Source organism: Amblyraja radiata, chromosome 30 (genome assembly GCF_010909765.2).
Source record: "Amblyraja radiata isolate CabotCenter1 chromosome 30, sAmbRad1.1.pri, whole genome shotgun sequence".
In the NCBI taxonomy this organism is placed as follows: domain Eukaryota; kingdom Metazoa; phylum Chordata; class Chondrichthyes; order Rajiformes; family Rajidae; genus Amblyraja; species Amblyraja radiata.
In genome coordinates, this window is record NC_045985.1 from 698,930 (window position 1) to 708,192 (window position 9,263).

General features: G+C 47.4%; 2 long non-coding RNA genes across 2 annotated transcripts; both read right to left on the reverse strand.

Moving 5' to 3' along the window:
- Window positions 1-2,397: 2,397 nt before the first annotated feature.
- On the reverse strand, window positions 2,398-4,886 carry LOC116990078. Its single transcript, XR_004416399.1, has 4 exons — window positions 4,846-4,886; window positions 4,167-4,189; window positions 3,950-4,068; window positions 2,398-2,455 (listed from the first exon to the last, which is right to left on the reverse strand). It is a non-coding gene; the product is annotated as an uncharacterized LOC116990078 (long non-coding RNA).
- A 136-nt stretch (window positions 4,887-5,022) lies between these two features.
- Window positions 5,023-7,749, reverse strand: LOC116990084. The gene is made up of 3 exons (XR_004416404.1): window positions 7,707-7,749; window positions 7,521-7,616; window positions 5,023-5,079 (listed from the first exon to the last, which is right to left on the reverse strand). It is a non-coding gene; the product is annotated as an uncharacterized LOC116990084 (long non-coding RNA).
- Between the last annotated feature and the right edge of the window lie 1,514 nt (window positions 7,750-9,263).

A 9,263-nucleotide genomic window follows, 5' to 3' on the forward strand; every position in this document is an offset into this window, starting at 1 on the left:
ATTGAAACATAAAAGATTATTAAGGGTTTGGACCTGCTAGAGGCAGGAAACATGTTCCCGATGTTGGGGGAGTCCAGAACCAGGGGGCCACCGTTTAAGTATAAGGGATAGGCCATTTAGAACAGAGATGAGGAAACCCTTTTTTCACACTGAGAGTTGTGTATCTGTGGAATCAAGAGAGAGCTAGATAGGGCTCTTAAAGTTAGTGGAGTCAGGGGATATGTGGAGAAGGCAGGAACGGGGTACTGATTGTGGATGATCACATTGATTTGCGGTGCTGGCTGTAAGGGCCGAATGGCCTCCTCCTGCACCCATTGTCTATGGTCTAATAGGTTTAAGGTGAGGGGGGAAAGATTTAATAGGAATCGGAGCGGGTAACGTCTTCATGCAAAGGGTGGTGGGTGTATGGAACGAGTTGCCAGAGGAGGTAGATGAGGCCGATACTATTGCAACGTTTAGGAAACATTTGGACAGGTACGTGGATAGGACAGGTTTAGAGGGATATGGACCAAATGCAGGCAGGTGGGACTAGTGTAGTTGGCCAGTGTGGGCAAGTTGGGCCAAAGGGCCTGTTTCCACACTGTATCTATCACTCTATGACTAGAGTGTGGATTTTGTACAATGGCCCCTCTTGTTTACAGGATCAGTAGACTGTTTATGTACACTTGCTGACCTGGGGTACGGTAATACTCTGCTGGACTGTTTGTAATCAAAAATATAATTTCAGTGTGTAGCATTTCACACCTGTGACAATAAAAGTGCCAATGAGATTCCGACGACTGCGTGCGTGTTCAATTTGTAAACTGAACAAAAACAGGAGGGGGACCAGGAGGGGAGGTGAGGGAACGGGGGTCTGGCCCACCGCACCCTCGAGGTCGGCTGTGGGAGGCTCCCACTTCTGTGGCGAGAAAGAGACCGTGTTCCACGTCTACGTGCAGTGTGACAGGTTGCAGCCCCTGTTCGACTATGTGATGGGGCTGCTCCTCAAGTATTGGCTACATTTTAGCCCCGCACTCCTGATATTTGGGCATCCGGTACAGAGAGGTGAGGGGGGTGGGGGGTCGGGGATCTCCCTGTCCGTCTGCTCCTGGGCCGGGTCAAGATGGCCATTCGCGGGTCCAGGCAGCGGGCAGTCTATGGCCACACCGGGGTCGGCTGCCTGCCCCTTGTCTGGGCCTACGTCCGTGCCTGCGTGTCCCTGGAGAGAGAACACACACGCGTTGTCCATGGGGACCCTGGAGACCATACGTGAACGCTGGTCACCGCGGGAGGGTGAGTGTCTTGTTGATAAAGTTGGCGTTATATTAATTTGTTGATCATTTGTTTGTACATAGGCAGACTTTGTTTGTGTTAATACTCTGTATGTTTAATTTTATTTTTTGAATAAAAGTAATTGTATAATATAAAATAAAACGACGGGGAACAAAGGTGGACCGGCAAGGAGACATAGAAACATAGCTGCAGGAGGAGGCCATTCGGCCCTTAGAGCCAGCACCGTATTTCAATGTGATCATGGCTGATCATCCCCAATCAGTACCCCGTTCCTGCCTTCTCCCCATATCCCCTGTCTCCGCTATCTTTAACTCTATCTAACTCTTTCTTGAAAGCATCCAGTGAATTGGCCTCCACTGCCTTGTGTGGCAGAGAATTCCACATTCACAACTTTCTGGGTGAAGAAGTTCGCTGTCCTTTCCTCCCTAGCGCGGACCCAGCAGAGTGGAGATCGAGCGCGGACCTGGGGGAGATACGCTGCCCCCATCGCTCTTGGTTCTCCCTACACGGTCCGCCATGTAGTTTCCTGTACACGGTCCGCCCTATTGGGTCCGCACCACGTTGCTAGCACCCACAGCGCTGCATCTTCGCTTTATTCCCCCGGGGTGGGGGTGGGGGGGGGGGGGGGGGAGGGGGAGGGGGCCTCCCTTTTACACACCCGGAGCGGAACCGGAGCAGATTCTCAGCCACTGGTCTTTATGCCAAGGCCCAAAGAAAGGATAAAGTTTCTCCGTGAATTTATTCCCAGTGTAGGTGTGGAGATGGGACTTGGTGACCGCGTCGTAAAATGAAACTGTCCCGGACTCGTAACTGAGATAAACTCCCACCCTCCCGGGGATGGGACGGGCGGGGAGACGGGATAGAGGGTCGGTATCTGCATAAAACTCGTCACCCGACCGCCAGATGATCCAGACTCCAGTCTCCGGGGTCATTGTGACATCTCTCTTCCTCTCCACAGACTCTGCGGCGACTCCCAGACTCCACCACTGACTCCCCGCCACCTCCACCTCCCAGTAATGTCTCCCCGATGTGAATCCCTCCGATCCCAGCACACACAGACTGCCTGTAAACCTCTTCCCGGTGTCAGGGAGACTCCTCTCGGTCTCGGTCAGTCTCACCCTCTTCCGATCCTCAGACACCTCGAGCACCGCATGCGCTGTTTCCACATCCAGGGTGACGGAGACTGGGGGGAGAAGCAGAGAATCAGAGAGTCCCCGGGGGTCGGGGGGAGACTCGGGCACAGGCGGGCGGACAACTGAAACCTTGCCCTGGGTTTCACCCCCACAACAACATTGGATGGACATCTTTCCGGGAGTTTGTCAACCGGGCAGGAGAGGGGGAATTCCACGGGATATCGGGAACGGGAGAGGGCGGTGTGTGCGGACGGGGAAAACGAATGCAGAAAGTGAGGATGAACGAGAGATTGCGAGTGGGGATGGAGAAATATGGCGGGTATTCAAATATCTTGCCAGTAGACGACGAGGGCGGGACAGATTGGAAGATGAGGAGACGGAAGCGAGTGGTGATTAGAGGTGGTTAAAGATGATGTGGTGATATGGGGCGGAGTTGCCGTGATCACACTGAATAGGAGTGGAATGGAATCATTACATCTAAGAGGCATTAGCAAACGACGTGTGGAATAATACGGTTCTAATGTGGGCAAATGGGATTTGTGCGGCTGGGAAAAAAGGTGGACAAGCATGTGATGGGCCGAAGGGCCTGACTGTATAATGTACAACCATGGCTCTCTGGCTCCAAGAGCACTGAATGACTGATTATCCACAGCCACCAGTGCAGGGGAAACAACCTCCCTGCATCCAGCCCATGGAGCCCTGTAACGACTTTGTGTGTTCACTGAGATCTCCTCTAATACACCTGAACTCTCGAGTACACAGGCCTAGTCTACGCAATTTCACCCAGCACAGCAAACTCATTCACCCAGGAACAAGTGTTTAAGAAGGAACTGCAGATGCTGAAAATCGAAGGTAGACAAAAATGCTGGAGAAACTCAGCGGGTGAGGCAGCATCTATGGAGGGAAGGAATAGGCGACGTTTCGGGTTGAGACCCTTCTTCATCCTCACCGGCTGAGTTTCTCCAGCATTTTAGTCTCCCACCCAGGAACAAGGATTTGTTCAAGTGCAAACAAACTTCGCTCTGTCTCTGTGGTGCTTCCCCCAGAGTCCATTAAAAACATAGAAAATAGGTGCAGGAGTAGGCCATTCGGCCCTTCGAGCCTGCACTGCCATTCAATATGATCATGGCTGATCATCCAACTCAGTATCCTGTACCTGCCTTCTCTCCATACCCCCTGATCCCTTTAGCCACAAGGGCCACATCGAACTCTCTCTTAAATATAGCCAATGAACTGGCCTCAACTACCTTCTGTGGCATAGAATTCCAGAGATTCACCACTCTCTGTGTGAAAAATGTTTTCCTCATCTTGGTCCTAAAAGATTCCCCCATTATCCTTAAACTGTGACCCCTTGTTCTGGACTTCCCCAACATCGGGAACAATCTTCCTGCATCAAGCCTGTCCAACCCCTTAAGAATTTTATGTTTCTATAAGATCCCCCCTCAATCTTCTAAATTCTAGCGAGTTAGTCTTTAACATTAATCACATATAAGTATTGCAGAAAGATGTCTTAAAAAGAACAATGGAAAAGATATTAGTTTTACCTCGGTTGATGATATCAGATGTTTCTCTCAATGCCATGTTGTAGAAAAAGGTGCGATCAAACTTTTCAATGGGCAACGCGCCATCTACCACCAACATTGTTTTGGTTTCATCACTAACCCTGCAAATATTTAACAGCAGGTTAGTAACTGAGCATGAGCTGTTTTTTTGAGCTGTACTATAAAAACAAACATTCTTTCAGTCAAAAGCATGTCCTACCTGCTCTTGCGACCAGCTTCCTCCTGAAATAAATAAAACACAAATCTCAATAGACTGAGATGGATCGTCATGATCCCGACGGCGGGTATTTCACCAAATTGCTACAGAAAAACCCTCTGATAATTCCCATTTCCCAACTCTTTGCCGTTGTCACAGGCAGAAAGTGGATATTGTCGTAGAGACATCAAAAACGGGGGAAAGCATTAGGAATGTCGATGAAAATAACTGAGAGTATGCAATTTATGAGTAAGACCGGGCAGGTCGTGGGGTTTTATCTGGAGAAGATGTCAGAGAATAAAGGATGGAATATTTTAGGATCAGCGGCGGATTTAAATGGGTGGGGGTTGGAAATATTATCACTACCTGTGGGGAGAAGAAAATTAAAACCTGAAATGTATGATGGCCTTTAATAAATTCCACAAGTGCTGCAGTAAAGAGAACGTGGAACTCAGCGGACGGCCTGAAGACAATATTGCAGATAAATTTAAGTTGAAGTGGGAAAAAATACATGAGGATTCTTGGAATTTGGGGCATTGTTGTTGGATATGTGAGTAGATGGAACAGATGCAACTTAGACACCGTTCTGAATTACTGGTAAATGATGCATTTATTTCCGAAATTTAACCACCACTTTGTGACTGTGCACTTTCACTTCACCAAACTGTAGTGTAACCCTCACCTTCAGAAACATCACGCCGTCCTTGTGGTCTATCTGTTCCTGTAACTTTGAGAGTTCCTCCTGAACGGAATTTAAATTCTCTTGAATCTCTTGAAGATTTTTCTCCATTGTTTTTACAATCTTCATCTCTTCTTCCCGGATATCTCCGAGTAAGCGCTGCTCTTTCTCAGTGAGAATCTGGTGCAGTTCAGCAAACTGGGATGTGACCTGTGACTGAAGGTTGTGTGACTGTTTCTGTCAGATGAAAGATGAGAATCAATATATTATGTCACTCTGCTGTGTTTCCTCATGACATGGAAGGTGACATTTGGCTAATCAATGTCGAGTTCTGGAGTACAGAAATATGCCATTCGGCCCAACATGTCCATGCTGGGCTCTGTACGTATCTACATTAATTCAATTTACTTGTATATAATCCGCTCCTTTCATCACCGTGGCAATTCAAGAGCTCGTCTTGATAATTCTGAAATATTTGGTGAATGTAACGTACACTCACATCATTCCCATTTCCCCGGTACAATTCCCTGCAACTTATTCCATTTCATGTGTCCATTAACCCTCAGTGGACAGAACCAGGTCACCAGAACTAGCAGACAGCAGCACCACTTAGAATGACAGACTTCATAGAGTCATACAGCAAGGGGTGTTAGATACCCACCAAGACGTCCCATCTGCGCTATTTCCACTTGTCCGTATTTGGCCCAGATAGTTCTAAAACTTTTCTCTCCACGAGTTTGTTTGAATATCTTTTAAATGTTGTTACGGTTTCGGACTCAACTACCTCATCTGGCAACTCGTTCCATGTACCCACTACCAAAGTTGTCCTTCATGTTCGTTTTAAATCTTTTCCCTCTCATCTAAAACCTATACCCTCACATTCTCGACCCCCCTACTAAGGGTAAAACACTGACCATCCAACGTATCATTCCGTTTCATGATATTATACACCTGCCATAGACCATTCTTCAGACTGCTGCTCTCCAGGGAGTAAAGTCCTTGGCTGCTCAACCCCTCCCAAGTGTTCTGGCCCTCGACCACTGAGCTCAATAGTGTAGTGTTGTTATAAAACCCTACCATCAGTAGCGCTGTAGATCTGCCCACTGCCTGGGCGTGCGATTCAGGAGGCTGTTGGGAGGGGGGGCGGGATGATAATCCAGGTTTGTATTGGTTATCGGAGAGGAATTTGCTTGGACTTCAAACTGATGAAGAAAAATCATACTGCAATCCCGCTCCCTTTTTTAAAAAAAAAGTTGCTGGGCGAATGCATCATTGGATTGAAGTTAAACATGACTTCTAATGCCTTCAACACCTTCAACATCACGGATCGCAAGTGCGGGACAAAACAAAAGATATGTCGTCTATTTCCCATCTTAACTTGCTTTTTGGTGTGGTTTCATTGTAATCAGATGATGCGAAATATCTGATTTTCATTTAGGCCCCGATGCGATATTGGCCGTGCCTTGCCTGCCAATCGGGGCTTAAATCATAGCAGCGACCACATGCCAATCGATCCCAATCCAGAAACTGCTACTCTCAAGATAATCAAATTCATTATTTTTTTTCACAATCATGTCATAAGAGTCTTGTCTAAATCATCTATATTTAGTGTTATAATCTATCCGTGATCAATATTTTCATACTAAATAACTTCCACAGTAAAGTTTTAGTGAGATATTTAGTATGAAAATATTGATCGTGGATAGACAATAACACTAAATATAGAAAATGTAGATGTTCTTATGACATAATTGAGCAAAAAATAATGATTTTGATTATCTTGAGAGTGGATGTTTCTGGATTTTGAACAAATGTCTGTGCAAAACGCCCCTTGTCTGCTGCAGTGTTATATCCAACATAGGAAAATTTATGGGAATTATACATTCAATTCCTTCCGTTTGGCATGGAATTTCATGACAAAGTGAGATTTAAAAATCATGTTATATTGTGAATTCTTGTGTGAATGGGATCAGTTTGTTATTTGGATACTTTGGCTATTTAAACAAATATTTATAGATAGATGTTTAGATCTAGAAATTGAATTTAGATGAATTTAATTGATTTGATGACACTGATGAATATGAATTATTTGGGGGGGGGGGGGGTATTGACTATTTGTTTTAACGTTACAATAATATTAAAGTTCTGATCTTGAGAATATTCACATTTTTGAATTTTCAAGGCATTCTGGGTGTTTATTACTATTTCCGTCACAACGGGTAATTTTGTATTTAGCTACTTAATTAGGTAATTAACTAATTATATACTTTAATATTCAGACCATCCAAGTAAGATATATCATTTGTTTCAGTATACTTCAATCGATAATAACTGAAAATTTCATTCAGTTATCTTAATTTTTAAGAAAGTTATGGGCATTTATGTTAACTGACTGTCCTCGATCACAGCTTTTGTGTTAAGTGTCAATGGAAAAGCAATAACACAAAAATGCTAATTTCCGTGTATGAAAATGACCATAACTTTTTTTAATACTGAAGATATGAAAGTGAATTAGGTGTCAAATGAAAGTTCTTTTTATGCTTTATCTGATGGAATAAATTAAAGGCTTGATTTTTTAAATCTCAAAATGTTGTAACATTCCTATGTAGTGGTGCCAAATTATTGCACACATCACAGGGATGAAATCTACACAAGAACATTAAATCGGCAGTACAAACCTGAACTCCAGAAATGTTCTCTTTCTGTTGCTGCTCCTCTTCCTGGATGTCTGATTCCTTTTCTGTGAGAGATTCGAAGGTAGATTTCACCTGACCCTGGGGTTGGGATTCAGATCAGAGAATAAAAATGTCAGAAAATGAACACGACATGACACAATGATGAGATCAGAATCGGTTTGCTTTTACCTTGTAGTTTTCAATAGCTTCATCTACCGGCATGAAGCTGTGAGACTTGTGTTCGCGCCCAGCTGCACAAACCAAACAGATCAGCTTCTTGTCCGTTTCACAAAACAGCTTCAGTTCTTCCTGATGTTTCTCGCACTGAAGTTTACTTTCCTTCTCTGTCTGATTCAGGCTCAGTGTTCGAGCTTTCTCAGACAGTCTAACCAAGGCCCGACTAACCCTGAGGATGCGGTCTGTAAATTCCTCTCTACATTCCGGGCATGAGTTTCTCCCCTCCCTGTCCCAACTCTGTGTGATACAGGAGCGGCAGAAGTAGTGCCCGCACTCCAGTGTCACCGGATCGGTGAAGAAATCCAGGCAGATGGGACAAACTGCCTCCTCGGTCCAACTCTCGACCTGGTCTTTTGCAGCCATTTTATCTCCACTTCCTGGTTCAAAGTGTTTTCCACTGCGCGCGCTGCCGTCTCGGGGATTGAATGTTATTTGGCTGCAAGTGTTGAGTGTTCAGTGTCCTGGCCGCTCCCAACTAATCTCACATGAGGGAGGGGTCAGTTAGACATTAAACTGCATCTGCCATGTGTCTGTCCACTCCCCCAACCTGTCCAAGTCACCCTTCATCCTCGTAGCATCCTCCTCACAGTTCATACTGCCACCCAGCTTTGTGCCATCTCCTCTCTTTCTCACCTCCTATCCCTCTCTCTCTCCCCTTCCCCCACTGACACATCTCCTCCACCCCTGACTCATCCGCTCCGCCCCGTCCCATCTCCCCGCTTCTCCCGCCCCTCTCTCCTCCCCACTCCTCGCTTCTCCCCGCCCCTCTCACCTCTACCCGCTTCTCCCCTCCCCCCTCTCGCCGCTTCTCCCGTCCATTCTCCCCCCCCCCCACACTCCCCGCCCCCTCTCCTGGTTCCCACTCCCCGTCCCCACTCCCCGCTTCTCCCGTCCCCTCCCCCCGCCCCTCTCCCCTCTCCCCGTCCCCTCTCCCCGCTCCGCCCGGTCCCCTCTACGCGCTTCTCCCGCCCCTCTCCCTGCCGCACCCCCCTCTCACTTTCCCAGGGCTCCGGCTTCCCGTCTTCCTTCCTCCCTTACACTTCCCACTCCCCACCCACCCCTCGCCTGCACCGACGCTTCCCTCTCTCTGCCCCAGCCCAGCGGGCCGTTTGATTCAGTGAGGTTTCCCCACAAGCCTGGAGCCGGCGCCCGTAGTGTAGACGTGACCGGGACACGGTGAAGGATGCGGCCCTCTGACTGCAAGGCAGCGGGACAGCTGCGGCTGCTGACAGGGACAGAGAGAGAGGCCGCTCGGCCCGCGCGTTGCTGCTGTCCGCTGAGTCGGGAATGGACAATTGTCAGTAAAATGAGGAACTCAGCGGGTCGGGCAGCATCTGTGGAGGGAATGGACAGGCGACCCTTCAGACTGATGGGGGAGTGAGAGAAAGCTGGAACAGAGAGGTGTGAGTGTGTGGGTGGGGGTGGGGTGGGGGGGGGAGGGGTAATGTAGGTATGTTGCAAAGCCTACCTGAAGCGTCTTTGAAAATCTGCCGCTGAGGTTGTGCGCGA